General features: G+C 50.3%; 2 pseudogenes across 1 annotated transcript; both read left to right on the plus strand.

The window, feature by feature from the left end:
- Nucleotides 1-2976: 2976 nt before the first annotated feature.
- On the plus strand, nucleotides 2977-4468 carry LOC144814661 (aldo-keto reductase family 1 member B1 pseudogene; annotated as a pseudogene). The gene has a single exon (XR_013606918.1). The product of XR_013606918.1 is annotated as an aldo-keto reductase family 1 member B1 pseudogene (transcript).
- An 8279-nt stretch (nucleotides 4469-12747) lies between these two features.
- LOC144814677 (aldo-keto reductase family 1 member B1 pseudogene) lies at nucleotides 12748-14230 on the plus strand (annotated as a pseudogene).
- Nucleotides 14231-16439: the final 2209 nt, after the last annotated feature.

The following is a 16439-nucleotide window of genomic DNA, read 5'->3' on the forward strand; positions in this document are numbered from 1 at the left end:
TTAAGGTGGGGATACACTGCTGCTGCTCAAAGGGCTTATGAAGGTGTATTTCCGATCAAATGACCAGGAGATCACTGCAGCTTTCCATGTTGCTGACAAGGAAGTAGACACCCTACTGGGGTGTCACACGGCTGAAGGCTTAGGCTTAGTGTAATTCACTCGGGACATGCAAGAATGCCAAGTGGATGAGCTGCTGGACCAGTTGCATGGACTGTTCAAGGGGTTACGTTGTCTGCAAGTGCCATCAATTCACCTGTACATTGACAAGCATGTCAAACCAGTGGCCCTACGTTATCGCCACCTGTCTTTCCGCCTGCAGCCACTGGAGGAACAGGAGCTGTACAAACTGGAGAGCCTAGGGGTGATCAAAAAAGTATCTGGTCCAGCACCTTGGGTTCCACCAATGGTGATCACCGAAAAGCCAAAACAACCTGGCAAGGTGTGCCTATGCATCGACATGCGCCTCCCGAACAAGGCCATTAAGAGGGAGAGGCACATTATGCCCACAATGGATGATATAGCGGATCTCAATGGAGCCAAATGGTTCTCAAAATTGGATCTCAAAGCTGGTTATCTCCAGCTCCAGCTGGATGAAGGGAGCAGGTACATCTCCACTTTCTCCATGCACCTGCATAAGTCTACGTTTTGGAATATCTTCTGCTACTGAAGTATTCCAAAATGCACTCAGGGAAGTGCTATCAGGCTTACAAGGTGTAATGAATGTCAGCGATGACATTTTAATATACTCCGTGACGGTGGAAGAACATCATCCGCTCCTGAGGGCCACCCTGAAGCGCCTGTGTGAATATGGAATCACTGTTTTTTAGGGATGGCCACCTATTAAGGATGGTTTAGTCCAAGTCTGGCGACCATTGTGGAGCCCATGAAAGCGCTGATGAAGGGGGACGCTGGATAGATTTGGGTTCGCAAAGAAGAGGGGGCAGTCCAGAAAGTGAAATCGGCACTCCTGAGCAAGGCGACCGTGGCCTACTTTGATCCCAAGAAATGGACAGAGCTGGTGCTGGATGCGAACCTTGTATGACTCAAGGCAGTGCTCACACAAGAATTTGAGCCTGGAAGGTGGGCCCCCCAGCATTTGCAAGCAGAGCATTAACACCAATGAAAGCAATACATGCCCAGATCGCGAAGGAGGCCCTCACCATTAAGAGGGCCTGTGGACATTTTCACTTATATCCATGTGGTTGTTCATTCCGTGTGGTCACCGATCATCAACCTTTATCCTGGCAGTTGCGCCAGGCCCTATCTAGTCCCTTTTTGAGATCTTTTAAAAACATTTTAATAAAATTGACCATAGTGGGGTCGACCTCAGGAGTTTTGGTCACATTGCCGGGAAGGTCCGGCCTGAGACAGTGTGAACGGAGGTGAGCCCTAGCCTTCTTGTCAAAGCTCTGGCATATATGTGTTTGGACATAGTCTACCACGTCTTGTGGTCGGAGCCAGCTGGTTGATCAAATGTGGATTATGTCGCCTTGCTCAAAGTCAAGAACCTTGGGACGTTTCTGGGACTCATTACGGGGAGCCCAATGTCTCTTTTTACTGGGACCTGGCTTGTCTTCCTTGTCAGAACTACTGAAACCAGAAAGGTCAGAGTCCTTAATTTTGAACCATGGGGATGAAGAGGAAAGATTGAGGGGAGGAGCGCTATAGTCATGGCCTCCAAGAGGGAGTCTGTCAGCTTTTCGAAGGACGCAGTATGAGGGCCCTTAACTCTTTGGCTTTGTCTTGGCGAGGAGCTGGGAAGACCTCCTCCTCTATCAGAATGGGGGTTGTAGGAATACACCCTTGCTGGCGGGTGTAGTCTCGGAGGTGTCTCGTAATAGGGCCCAGAGCCCTAACTAGGGCCTTCTTCGCCGACTTCTGGACACTAGAGTCTAGTGCTTCGAGCAAGTCCTACTCAAGGGAGCCCTTAGGATCATCCTGGATTTGGTCAATTTTCCCTTCAAAAGGGTCATAATGGGCCATGATGTGAGTAAATAGTTACAACAGTACCTCAGAGATGAGTGAAACAGCTTCAGGGAAGTAAGCTCAAGGGGGAGTGCAAATTCAAAACCCAAATCAGACATAAAATGTTAGTAGAGAATGAGGGAGCAGCCTGAAGCACTCTAGGCAGAAGCCTGCAAATATTCTTTCAACCCTGAGAATAATTAATCCTCAGGGAATCAGCGAGGAGCACACGAGTCAGACAGGTACAGCGGAGAAGTTAACGTGCTGCCTATGTGCTCTTTTGAAACCGCGCTTGTTGAAGCCAACAAATTAACATGCAAGCATGCTTGCTGGATCCTGTGGCAACAAAAAGAGGACTACATGACTAGGAAGGCTGGCACGTTCCGCTCCCACTCCTCAGCAGGACCTCCGCAGCGAGCGCTGCTGAGTCGGGAGGCTCGAGCGCTCCCTTAATTAGTATCCGATGGAGGGGAATGAAATAAACAAAGCTTGTGGTATAACATGCAGGGAACGCATGTCGTTAAGTTCCCTGCAGGCAGAAAGCTAATCAACAGATGAGCAGAGCGAAGCACCCAATTAAACCATAACAATACTGCATAGTAGAAAAACAAACAAAATCAACATATACACATAAGGAGAAATGTCAAAATCACCTAACTGGCTGTGCAGCAGCAAAGAAAGAGGATGTAAAATGGCAGTTTGCTGTTTTATAGGGGCTAGATGCTCTACAATTGGTACATGTTGCTGTGCTATAATATGTTCATGGGAAATGTAGTTTTTCAGTGTAATGTTTTTTTCATTGGCTGCTATCAAAATAAACAGTGAAGAAAGAGAAGCATAATCGGAGCCTCCTGTCTTGACACAGAATTATATAACAACCTGTACCATGGGAGACATCAGGAAGATGGACATAGTTAACATAGATTGCCGACTTGTTATACCTGGTGTTAGAAATGGGATTTCTGGTTGGCTAAGATTTGTACCAAAGCCAGGCAGAAACGCCCACTCTACTCGCGCACCTCTCTGACTGAAATATATCTCCAGAAGAACTGCCCCGCCACGTCCAGCAGTCATGGCCACCAGCTTGAAACTGATCACCGGGGCTCTCATGCCAGCGCTGGGGCTGGGCACGTGGAAGTCTCCTCCAGGAAAAGTAACAGATGCTGTGAAAGCTGCCATTGATGTAGGATATCGTCATATAGATGGTGCCCACGTGTACGAGAATGAGCATGAAGTTGGGGAAGGAGTTCGTCAGAAAATCCAGGAGGGCGTTGTTAAACGGGAGGACCTGTTTATCATCAGCAAGCTGTGGTGCACGTTTCATGAGCGGTCGATGGTAAAGGCTGGATGTCAGAAAACCCTGGATGCGCTGAAGCTGGACTATCTTGATATGTACCTGATGCACTGGCCGATGGGGTTCAAGGCTGGTGACCAACTGTTCCCAAGTGATGAAAATGGTAATGCAATTCCGAGCAACGCTAGTATTCTGGAGACCTGGGAGGCCATGGAAGAGTTGATGGATGCAGGTATGGTGAAGGGCATTGGAGTTTCCAATTTCAACCACCTTCAAATAGAATCCATCTTGAACAAGCCAGGACTAAAATACAAGCCGGCAACCAATCAGGTTGAGTGTCACCCATACCTAACCCAGGTCAAGCTTGTGGAGTACTGCCAGTCGAAAGGAATTGCAGTGACAGCCTATAGCCCCCTAGGCTCCCCGGACAGGCCATGGGCCAAGCCTGAAGACCCTTCCCTTCTGGATGACCCAAGGATCAAGGAGATTGCAGCAAAGCACAAGAAATCGTCTGCTCAGATTTTACTGCGCTTCCAAGTCCAGAGGAATTTGATTGTAATTCCAAAATCAGTCACTCCGGAGCGCCTCCGAGAAAACTTTCAGATATTTGATTTTGAACTTACACAAGAAGAGATGGATACTATTCTGAGCTTCAACAAGGGATGGCGAGTGTGTGCCATGAGCATGTGCAAAAATCACAAGGACTACCCGTTCACCGCAGAGTTTTAACAGTTCGAATAAAGACCTAGCCAGTATTCAGAGTTTTTTCACTGCAAGAACTTTAACAACCTTTCAGGAACGTTGATCTGCCAAAAAAAGTGGACTGGTGAAACTGAACCCTCTTTCCTCAGTGCTCTGTCAATTAAGCTGTGAACCAATTGTACTGACCCAGAATAATTGTAGTAGGATTCATGTTTGTGTTCATAGAGATTGAAGTATCACAAAGACTAACGCCTAGTGACCTTTTCCTTGTGCCTTACACCATGTGAATGAATCAGACCATCAAAGTATTTCTCAAGAAGTGAAAAATCATAGAATGGGAGGAATGAAGATGAAAACCAGCACTCCTCACATTTAAAGTACATGTGATAGAAATTAAAATGGGTATTGTCTTGAATAATCATGTGATGGGGGGATGAATGAGTTAAACAACCACTCCTTGCGTTTAAAGTACATATGATAGAAATAAAAATGTTTACTGCCCTTGTAAAGTAAAAAAAAAAAAAAAAAAGAAACCCCCACTCTAGTCAGAATAAGGGAGTTACACTCCTAAAATAACCCCTGCTCACCCCCTGGGTAGCTTGACACGAGAAGTCAGGCTTATCATAGAGACAGTGTGTAAAGTATTTGCACATAACCAACAGTAATACAGTGTAAGCACTACAAAAGGACACCACACAGGTTTAAGAAATAGCCAATATTTTTATATACTTAAACAAGACCAAATACGATAAACATTCCACAATCCAGTACTTTTAAAATCGTTGCGATGCAAGATGTCTTGAAAACACAGATCCTTGATGTCGATAGCTCCATCCGGGCTATCACGGTGTCGTGAACAAACAAATGCAAACAGTTCTAGCTGGCCGCGGCCACCCACCAACAGTACCTTTCAGAGATGCAGGTCATCGATGACCTCTTGTTGTCACGTGGGTTGCAGGTCGATCTCCTCTCTGATGGAATCAGGAGCGTTGACGTCGGCAGGCGTTGGGTGCTGCAGTGCAAAGTGCAGCGGTGCGACGTCCGGTGCCCTCAGGTCGCAGTGCGAGCAAAGGCTCGGTGGCTGCGTCAGGTGGCGTCGTCGGTGAGACCAGGGTCGCGGTGTGAGATAAAGGCAGTGCGCGTCACGGTGCTGGAAGGTCACAGTGCAGCAGCGCCGTCGCTGTCGCTGAAGCGCTGTCGTCGGCTGACAACTGGGGTCAATAGCACCGGCGTCCGTAGGCCAAGGCTGCGGTGCTGAATAAGGGTAGTGTATCGTATAACTTTACGAGCGGTACCCCTGAACCACGGTGCAAGCAGCGGCGTTGAGTCCGGCGTGGAGCGTCGTCGTCGGGGATACCAAGGCGTCGTCGTGAAGTGAGATGGTACGGAGTGTGGTGCCCACAGGTCGCGGTGCGAGGAGTGCCTCAGTGGCGGCGTCAGCAGGCGGCGTCGGTGAGACCAGGGTCGCGGTGCGGTGTTGCGGCAGTGCTTTCTGCGGTGCCTTTAGGACAAGTGTCAGCAGCGGTGTCGTAGACGGCATCGGTCTTGAAGTATTTCCTGTTCCTGAGACTTCTTGAACAGGGGGAAAGCTCTACCTTAAGCCCTTGGAGATACTCACCACAAGTAGAGAAAGTTCAGTCCAGTCCTTTCACTGCCCAAGACAGAAGCAGCAGCTGCAGGTCAACCCAACAAAGCAACAACACAGCAAAGGGGCAGTACTATTCCTGACAGCTCTTCTTCTTGGCAGGTTCCTTGATTCAAACGAGTTCTCTGAAGTCTTTTCTATCCCTGAGACTTCCAACACGAGGCAAGCTCTACTTCAAGCCCTTGGAAATAATTCTAACAGCAGGATGATGAAAGCACAGTCCAGTCCTGTCCCTACCCAAGACAGAAGCAACCACTGCAGGCCAACCCCTCAACACGCAGCATAAGGGCAGTACTCCTCCTCCAGCTTTCCCGGTCCTTCTTCCTGGCAGGTCAGGGGAGTGACGCCGGAGGTATTGGAGGACCACACTTCTCTTAATTTTGTGTCCCAGGCCATTTACATTGCAAGACAGGATTGTGAGGGTTCTAGAGAGAGGATACGTCATGGTGATAAACTAAGTGGAGTATGTGAAAGGAGAAGTGGAAGTAAGGCCGGCCAATGCACCAGGACAGCAGATCAGAACAACGAACTGGAACAGGAAGCCCACCAAGCTCTAGGGGACCAGGCAAATTCTGGGGTGAACAGCTTGGCAGCAGAGGACCCACAGTGGGCCGCGAGCTATAGGCAATGTGACAAGAAAAGACTCCGAGTGAAAGCAAAAAAATAAACAAAAAGAACAATGCAATGACAACAGAATAGACCCACATTTCCCCACCCCCCATTCCAGCCCCCCTCCCTGCTCCCCTGCCCGCGGACTTCAAACTATCCACACCCCAACTAGGCAGAGTGCCCGTCGCCCTCCCAACCACGGTAGGGGTACCCGGTGAGTCGGTGCCGCCCTCCCGCCTGTCACTAGCAGTGAAGTGACCAACATGCATATGAATACGTAAAATATAAAACAGATCCCAGTGCTATATCCTCATGGTAGAAAGAGTACCTGGTAGGCAGTTAATGTGGCCCCGGCTGGGACCGAGGGGTGCACCATCTGAAATCAGGAACAAACAAGTCGTGGAGATCCGCTATACAGAGCTGACCTCACAAACAGCTCCCAATAAGAGGAGCAGATCCGCAGAGCAGTAGCCAAGGTCAGTGAATGACAAACTTCTAACGGCAAAGGGTCCTCATTCACCTACGGGGTCGAGGCCTGTAAAGAGTTCCTGACTGTCCGGCAGTTGATCATCTCGCGGGTGTTCGTCCTGGCCGTCACGGGCGTCGCAGTTTCTCAGAGATCTCTCAGCCCGGCGCCAGCCCTCAAGCCAGTCCCACACCTCCTCCGGCGACATGAAGAACCAAGCCTTGTCATCATGTTCTACGCGCAATTTCGCTGGGAAGAGCATTGAATATTTTATGTGTTTTTCGCGTAGGGCTTTCTTGACCTCCAGGAAGCTGCGCCTCCTGGACGGTACCTTCATGGTGAAGTCTGGGAACAGTGTAATGCGAGCATTGTAAAGGAGGAGAGGTGGTCCCGCCCGGGCAGCCTGGAGGATGGCGTCGCAGTCCCGGAAGTTGAAGACCCTCGCGATGATAGGTCGGGGGGGAGCCCCCGGCTTGGGTTTACCTCCCTGGATCCTGTGTGCCCGTTCAATTGAAAAGTAGCCTGAGAGTTGTTTCGGCTGGAGATGGGTCGTAATCAGTTTTTCCACAAAGAGGTCCGCAGCCGGCTCCTCCATGCGCTCCGGAACGCCCAATATGCGAAGGTTGTTGCGTCGTGCCCTTCCTTCATAGTCGTCCAGGAGGTCGCTCATTTGTTTTTGCTGCTGCTGGAGCTGTGCCACCTGTTGCTGGAGAGTAGATGTGTCATCAATAATAGCCGCAGTTTTAACTTCTACGTCCTTGACGTTGGAGTGCATTTTCCTCAGGTCCGCCCGCAGCAGCGTCACCTCAATATTGACTGAGTCTATCCGCGTCTCTAGGGAGGATCTCACCCCAGCTATCGCCTGCATGACGTCCTCTAGGGTAGGGGTCTTCCCTCCCGACGAGGAGGATGCAAGGTTCGGGGTATCAGGGGAGGCCATGGTCTTATTTACCCCTCTAGTGCCCCAGGAGTTTTTATTAAGCTGTCTCTGGCTGGAGGGCCTGGTCACTTTGTTCGACGCCATGAGGAACAGTGCTGTGAGGGTGGAGGCGTGCAAGGCTCAAAGGGAAGCAAAATGTGATAGCAGAAGCGGCCTATGTCGTTGGAACCGGCAGTACAAACTCGTCAGGTCCAACCAATCCCAGTCGGCAGAGCAGCGCTCAGGGGACAGCAAGTAGTGGAGGACACAGCGTGCGTTGGCAAATCTTGGGAGTCAGGAGTTTCTCACAGGCGCAAGGGTCGTATGTGAGGTCTGGGTGAGCAACAGGTCTTACTGCGAGTCAACGATGGCCCAGGATCGCCACATCCAAGACAGGTCCGGCAGCAGAAGGGCGGATCCGACGCCAGCGAGGGCAGCGGCGGACTCTCGAGGTGCACAGGATGGCTAGGCCGTGGCCAGGGCTCCGGATGGAAGAGTAGCGGCAGGGACCACTCTGCAGGCGAGAGTCAGTACTTGAACCACGCAGGTGCCGCAGCGGCGTCAATGCAGCCCACATCCACAGTGCCGCCCCTGTATGCAGCGCAAGACTGGTGACAGATTAGGCCTCAAGGCAGTGGTGTTCGGGCCTCTGCTTCCGGTGAAGGTGGGCCGCAGCGGGGCAAAGTGGCGAAGGTCCGGGGGCCCGTTGGCAGGGGACAGAGAATGGAAGCGGCTCAATGTTGTCCCTGCTGTCAGCTCCCCCGGGCACGCTGCAGTAAAGTGGTGGCTGAGGTGGGAAGCGGGTGGGGGAAGCCACTGAGCGCCGGCCGTCACAGGCCCAGAAGCCGAGGAGTTGCGTGGGAGGTCTAAGGTCCACAGTCGAACGGCCTCCACAGGTCTATTGCGGCAGAGTAATGGCGAAAAAGGTGAGTGGGGAGAGTCTGTGGGTGTGGGCAACCACAGGCCCAAAAGCCGGGGTGTCGCGTGGGCGGCACTCCGGCAGCGAAGCGGCCGGATACAGTTCCTCCAGCGCAGCACAGCTTGTGCAGAGAGCCGGCGGAGCAGCTTTTGGCAGTCAGGGAAGTCACCCGCTGGGCTACGGTGCGGCGCAGCAGGGTCCGCCACTCGATCCCGGTCCCGGACAAAGCAGTACCAGCAGGGATAGTCAGTAGCGGGGTCCGAGGTCCGAAGTAGGCGCCATCTTGTAGGCCACGGGACCTCCGCTTCCCAAGACGTGTTCTCCCCGCACAGAACAGGAACCGGGGCCATGCCAGTACCAAGGCAGGCACCGGGGTCTTCTAGACGGCTCCCTCGATGTTTAGGGGAGCACAGGTCGTAAAACAGATAGTTGTAGGCGGATGAGCAGGCGGGGATCAGGAGTCGCGTTAGTGAGCGACCATTCCCGTCGGCTGCTAGCCACGCCCCCTCTAAATCCCGATTTTGAACGCTTTAAGGTCCACCAGGCTTACCAGCGTGTAGATTTATCAATTGACACCTTCTATGCCCGCCTCCGCGAGCTGGCCAGCACATGTACGGGAGTCAATCAGCCAAAGGAGATCAAGGCGCAGATCATCCGAGGGTGCAGGAACAAGACCATTAGGGCCCTAATATTATGACAGCCGAACATCGGCTTGAATGAAACCCTGATCATGGCACGGTCACATGACCTGTCGCCCGCGAGGGCCTTTGAGATGGACATGTCGGCACCATCGGGGTGCAATGCGGGAACTGTGGATGAGAGGACCACTTCCTAGAAAATTGTCTGACCAAACTCAAGCTGTGGTAAGCCTAGCCACTTTGCCATGGTGTGCAGGGGAGGACCAAGGGGCCGAGGAGCCTATGGGTGGTGAACCCCCATGAAAGCCATTCGTCAGCTCTCACTGGATGACCCAGAACCCAGGGAGCAGCATAGCGCCACACATGGGCGGGTGGTCAGCAGGGGGAATCCCCCTCGGATGAAGAGGAGAAAGACTTCTTTATCTCATTCACAGAAATCTCAAAGGACACAGGAGGCCACAATCCACCTGCGTAGTCAAAATAACCAGATCGGTTGTCAAGGACCTCATTGACACAGGGGCCTCCGTGAACATAATGGGGGTGCAAAAGTACTGACTCCTCTATCCGAGGCCAGACCTGACACCGTCAAACACAAAGATCTACACTTAAGGTGGGGATACACTGCTGCTGCTCAAAGGGCTTATGAAGGTGTATTTCCGATCAAATGACCAGGAGATCACTGCAGCTTTCCATGTTGCTGACAAGGAAGTAGACACCCTACTGGGGTGTCACACGGCTGAAGGCTTAGGCTTAGTGTAATTCACTCGGGACATGCAAGAATGCCAAGTGGATGAGCTGCTGGACCAGTTGCATGGACTGTTCAAGGGGTTACGTTGTCTGCAAGTGCCATCAATTCACCTGTACATTGACAAGCATGTCAAACCAGTGGCCCTACGTTATCGCCACCTGTCTTTCCGCCTGCAGCCACTGGAGGAACAGGAGCTGTACAAACTGGAGAGCCTAGGGGTGATCAAAAAAGTATCTGGTCCAGCACCTTGGGTTCCACCAATGGTGATCACCGAAAAGCCAAAACAACCTGGCAAGGTGTGCCTATGCATCGACATGCGCCTCCCGAACAAGGCCATTAAGAGGGAGAGGCACATTATGCCCACAATGGATGATATAGCGGATCTCAATGGAGCCAGATGGTTCTCAAAATTGGATCTCAAAGCTGGTTATCTCCAGCTCCAGCTGGATGAAGGGAGCAGGTACATCTCCACTTTCTCCATGCACCTGCATAAGTCTACGTTTTGGAATATCTTCTGCTACTGAAGTATTCCAAAATGCACTCAGGGAAGTGCTATCAGGCTTACAAGGTGTAATGAATGTCAGCGATGACATTTTAATATACTCCGTGACGGTGGAAGAACATCATCCGCTCCTGAGGGCCACCCTGAAGCGCCTGTGTGAATATGGAATCACTGTTTTTTAGGGATGGCCACCTATTAAGGATGGTTTAGTCCAAGTCTGGCGACCATTGTGGAGCCCATGAAAGCGCTGATGAAGGGGGACGCTGGATAGATTTGGGTTCGCAAAGAAGAGGGGGCAGTCCAGAAAGTGAAATCGGCACTCCTGAGCAAGGCGACCGTGGCCTACTTTGATCCCAAGAAATGGACAGAGCTGGTGCTGGATGCGAACCTTGTAGGACTCAAGGCAGTGCTCACACAAGAATTTGAGCCTGGAAGGTGGGCCCCCCAGCATTTGCAAGCAGAGCATTAACACCAATGAAAGCAATACATGCCCAGATCGCGAAGGAGGCCCTCACCATTAAGAGGGCCTGTGGACATTTTCACTTATATCCATGTGGTTGTTCATTCCGTGTGGTCACCGATCATCAACCTTTATCCTGGCAGTTGCGCCAGGCCCTATCTAGTCCCTTTTTGAGATCTTTTAAAAACATTTTAATAAAATTGACCATAGTGGGGTCGACCTCAGGAGTTTTGGTCACATTGCCGGGAAGGTCCGGCCTGAGACAGTGTGAACGGAGGTGAGCCCTAGCCTTCTTGTCAAAGCTCTGGCATATATGTGTTTGGACATAGTCTACCACGTCTTGTGGTCGGAGCCAGCTGGTTGATCAAATGTGGATTATGTCGCCTTGCTCAAAGTCAAGAACCTTGGGACGTTTCTGGGACTCATTACGGGGAGCCCAATGTCTCTTTTTACTGGGACCTGGCTTGTCTTCCTTGTCAGAACTACTGAAACCAGAAAGGTCAGAGTCCTTAATTTTGAACCATGGGGATGAAGAGGAAAGATTGAGGGGAGGAGCGCTATAGTCATGGCCTCCAAGAGGGAGTCTGTCAGCTTTTCGAAGGACGCAGTATGAGGGCCCTTAACTCTTTGGCTTTGTCTTGGCGAGGAGCTGGGAAGACCTCCTCCTCTATCAGAATGGGGGTTGTAGGAATACACCCTTGCTGGCGGGTGTAGTCTCGGAGGTGTCTCGTAATAGGGCCCAGAGCCCTAACTAGGGCCTTCTTCGCCGACTTCTGGACACTAGAGTCTAGTGCTTCGAGCAAGTCCTACTCAAGGGAGCCCTTAGGATCATCCTGGATTTGGTCAATTTTCCCTTCAAAAGGGTCATAATGGGCCATGATGTGAGTAAATAGTTACAACAGTACCTCAGAGATGAGTGAAACAGCTTCAGGGAAGTAAGCTCAAGGGGGAGTGCAAATTCAAAACCCAAATCAGACATAAAATGTTAGTAGAGAATGAGGGAGCAGCCTGAAGCACTCTAGGCAGAAGCCTGCAAATATTCTTTCAACCCTGAGAATAATTAATCCTCAGGGAATCAGCGAGGAGTACACGAGTCAGACAGGTACAGCGGAGAAGTTAACGTGCTGCCTATGTGCTCTTTTGAAACCGCGCTTGTTGAAGCCAACAAATTAACATGCAAGCATGCTTGCTGGATCCTGTGGCAACAAAAAGAGGACTACATGACTAGGAAGGCTGGCACGTTCCGCTCCCACTCCTCAGCAGGACCTCCGCAGCGAGCGCTGCTGAGTCGGGAGGCTCGAGCGCTCCCTTAATTAGTATCCGATGGAGGGGAATGAAATAAACAAAGCTTGTGGTATAACATGCAGGGAACGCATGTCGTTAAGTTCCCTGCAGGCAGAAAGCTAATCAACAGATGAGCAGAGCGAAGCACCCAATTAAACCATAACAATACTGCATAGTAGAAAAACAAACAAAATCAACATATACACATAAGGAGAAATGTCAAAATCACCTAACTGGCTGTGCAGCAGCAAAGAAAGAGGATGTAAAATGGCAGTTTGCTGTTTTATAGGGGCTAGATGCTCTACAATTGGTACATGTTGCTGTGCTATAATATGTTCATGGGAAATGTAGTTTTTCAGTGTAATGTTTTTTTCATTGGCTGCTATCAAAATAAACAGTGAAGAAAGAGAAGCATAATCGGAGCCTCCTGTCTTGACACAGAATTATATAACAACCTGTACCATGGGAGACATCAGGAAGATGGACATAGTTAACATAGATTGCCGACTTGTTATACCTGGTGTTAGAAATGGGATTTCTGGTTGGCTAAGATTTGTACCAAAGCCAGGCAGAAACCCCCACTCTACTCGCGCACCTCTCTGACTGAAATATATCTCCAGAAGAACTGCCCCGCCACGTCCAGCAGTCATGGCCACCAGCTTGAAACTGATCACCGGGGCTCTCATGCCAGCGCTGGGGCTGGGCACGTGGAAGTCTCCTCCAGGAAAAGTAACAGATGCTGTGAAAGCTGCCATTGATGTAGGATATCGTCATATAGATGGTGCCCACGTGTACGAAAATGAGCATGAAGTTGGGGAAGGAGTTCGTCAGAAAATCCAGGAGGGCGTTGTTAAACGGGAGGACCTGTTTATCATCAGCAAGCTGTGGTGCACGTTTCATGAGCGGTCGATGGTAAAGGCTGGATGTCAGAAAACCCTGGATGCGCTGAAGCTGGACTATCTTGATATGTACCTGATGCACTGGCCGATGGGGTTCAAGGCTGGTGACCAACTGTTCCCAAGTGATGAAAATGGTAATGCAATTCCGAGCAACGCTAGTATTCTGGAGACCTGGGAGGCCATGGAAGGGTTGATGGATGCAGGTATGGTGAAGGGCATTGGAGTTTCCAATTTCAACCACCTTCAAATAGAATCCATCTTGAACAAGCCAGGACTAAAATACAAGCCGGCAACCAATCAGGTTGAGTGTCACCCATACCTAACCCAGGTCAAGCTTGTGGAGTACTGCCAGTCGAAAGGAATTGCAGTGACAGCCTATAGCCCCCTAGGCTCCCCGGACAGGCCATGGGCCAAGCCTGAAGACCCTTCCCTTCTGGATGACCCAAGGATCAAGGAGATTGCAGCAAAGCACAAGAAATCGTCTGCTCAGATTTTACTGCGCTTCCAAGTCCAGAGGAATTTGATTGTAATTCCAAAATCAGTCACTCCGGAGCGCATCCGAGAAAACTTTCAGATATTTGATTTTGAACTTACACAAGAAGAGATGGATACTATTCTGAGCTTCAACAAGGGATGGCGAGTGTGTGCCATGAGCATGTGCAAAAATCACAAGGACTACCCGTTCACCGCAGAGTTTTAACAGTTCGAATAAAGACCTAGCCAGTATTCAGAGTTTTTTCACTGCAAGAACTTTAACAACCTTTCAGGAACGTTGATCTGCCAAAAAAAGTGGACTGGTGAAACTGAACCCTCTTTCCTCAGTGCTCTGTCAATTAAGCTGTGAACCAATTGTACTGACCCAGAATAATTGTAGTAGGATTCATGTTTGTGTTCATAGAGATTAAAGTATCACAAAGACTAACGCCTAGTGACCTTTTCCTTGTGCCTTACACCATGTGAATGAATCAGACCATCAAAGTATTTCTCAAGAAGTGAAAAATCATAGAATGGGAGGAATGAAGATGAAAACCAGCACTCCTCACATTTAAAGTACATGTGATAGAAATTAAAATGGGTATTGTCTTGAATAATCATGTGATGGGGGGATGAATGAGTTAAACAACCACTCCTTGCGTTTAAAGTACATATGATAGAAATAAAAATGTTTACTGCCCTTGTAAAGTAAAAAAAAAAAAAAAAAAAGAAACCCCCACTCTAGTCAGAATAAGGGAGTTACACTCCTAAAATAACCCCTGCTCACCCCCTGGGTAGCTTGACACGAGAAGTCAGGCTTATCATAGAGACAGTGTGTAAAGTATTTGCACATAACCAACAGTAATACAGTGTAAGCACTACAAAAGGACACCACACAGGTTTAAGAAATAGCCAATATTTTTATATACTTAAACAAGACCAAATACGATAAACATTCCACAATCCAGTACTTTTAAAATCGTTGCGATGCAAGATGTCTTGAAAACACAGATCCTTGATGTCGATAGCTCCATCCGGGCTATCACGGTGTCGTGAACAAACAAATGCAAACAGTTCTAGCTGGCCGCGGCCACCCACCAACAGTACCTTTCAGAGATGCAGGTCATCGATGACCTCTTGTTGTCACGTGGGTTGCAGGTCGATCTCCTCTCTGATGGAATCAGGAGCGTTGACGTCGGCAGGCGTTGGGTGCTGCAGTGCAAAGTGCAGCGGTGCGACGTCCGGTGCCCTCAGGTCGCAGTGCGAGCAAAGGCTCGGTGGCTGCGTCAGGTGGCGTCGTCGGTGAGACCAGGGTCGCGGTGTGAGATAAAGGCAGTGCGCGTCACGGTGCTGGAAGGTCACAGTGCAGCAGCGCCGTCGCTGTCGCTGAAGCGCTGTCGTCGGCTGACAACTAGGGTCAATAGCACCGGCGTCCGTAGGCCAAGGCTGCGGTGCTGAATGAGGGTAGTGTATCGTATAACTTTACGAGCGGTACCCCTGAACCACGGTGCAAGCAGCGGCGTTGAGTCCGGCGTGGAGCGTCGTCGTCGGGGATACCAAGGCGTCGTCGTGAAGTGAGATGGTACGGAGTGTGGTGCCCACAGGTCGCGGTGCGAGGAGTGCCTCAGTGGCGGCGTCAGCAGGCGGCGTCGGTGAGACCAGGGTCGCGGTGCGGTGTTGCGGCAGTGCTTTCTGCGGTGCCTTTAGGACAAGTGTCGGCAGCGGTGTCGTAGACGGCATCGGTCTTGAAGTATTTCCTGTTCCTGAGACTTCTTGAACAGGGGGAAAGCTCTACCTTAAGCCCTTGGAGATACTCACCACAAGTAGAGAAAGTTCAGTCCAGTCCTTTCACTGCCCAAGACAGAAGCAGCAGCTGCAGGTCAACCCAACAAAGCAACAACACAGCAAAGGGGCAGTACTATTCCTGACAGCTCTTCTTCTTGGCAGGTTCCTTGATTCAAACGAGTTCTCTGAAGTCTTTTCTATCCCTGAGACTTCCAACACGAGGCAAGCTCTACTTCAAGCCCTTGGAAATAATTCTAACAGCAGGATGATGAAAGCACAGTCCAGTCCTTTCCCTACCCAAGACAGAAGCAACCACTGCAGGCCAACCCCTCAACACGCAGCATAAGGGCAGTACTCCTCCTCCAGCTTTCCCGGTCCTTCTTCCTGGCAGGTTCCTTAGTTCAGAAGTAATCTAAATCTCCGGGGTCTGGGCCCCAGTATTTATACCAGCAAATCCTTTGTCCTCTGAAGGCAGAGGGGCTTGTACCTAGTTAAAACCAGTTCTGGGTGCATTCTGCCAGTGTGCACCTTCTTCCTTTGTCATCAATGTAGGCAAGGGTCATCAGATGCACCACAGGAGGTGGAGCCAGCATTATGGAAGGCGAGCCCAGCCCTATTCAGACCCAGGTGCAACTCCTCCCACCCATCTATGTGTAGATGTGCCTATTCAGCCTTGCTGACTCACCCTGTCTCCCCCAAACCAGACAGCTAATACACAAGCTAGGAGAGGCAGGCTGGATGGTTAGATCAGAAAATACCTACTTTCTTAAAGTGGTATTTTCAAAACCAGAATGTTAAAACCAACTTCACTTAAATATGTATTTTATCATTCTGAGTTCAGGCATACTAAACTCGAATTTCCACCATGTTTCCTGAGTCAGTTAGGATCATAGGATGTAATGATCAAACTGCCCATTCTGGCCTGTGGAGAACAGGTAATCCTGCAATAGTGAAATACGAAGCAGGCTGTAATTCACTGTCAGGACATGCCACACACACCAGGGCATGTCCTACCTTTTACATAAAATGCACCCTGACCATGGGGGTACCTTGGGCCAACCTTAGGGGCAACTCACATGTAGAAAAGGGAAGGTTTAGGGACTTGCAAGTGTGTGCACTTGCAAAGTCGC

The sequence above is a fragment of the Lissotriton helveticus genome, chromosome 1_1 (genome assembly GCF_964261635.1).
Source record: "Lissotriton helveticus chromosome 1_1, aLisHel1.1, whole genome shotgun sequence".
Classification (NCBI taxonomy): domain Eukaryota; kingdom Metazoa; phylum Chordata; class Amphibia; order Caudata; family Salamandridae; genus Lissotriton; species Lissotriton helveticus.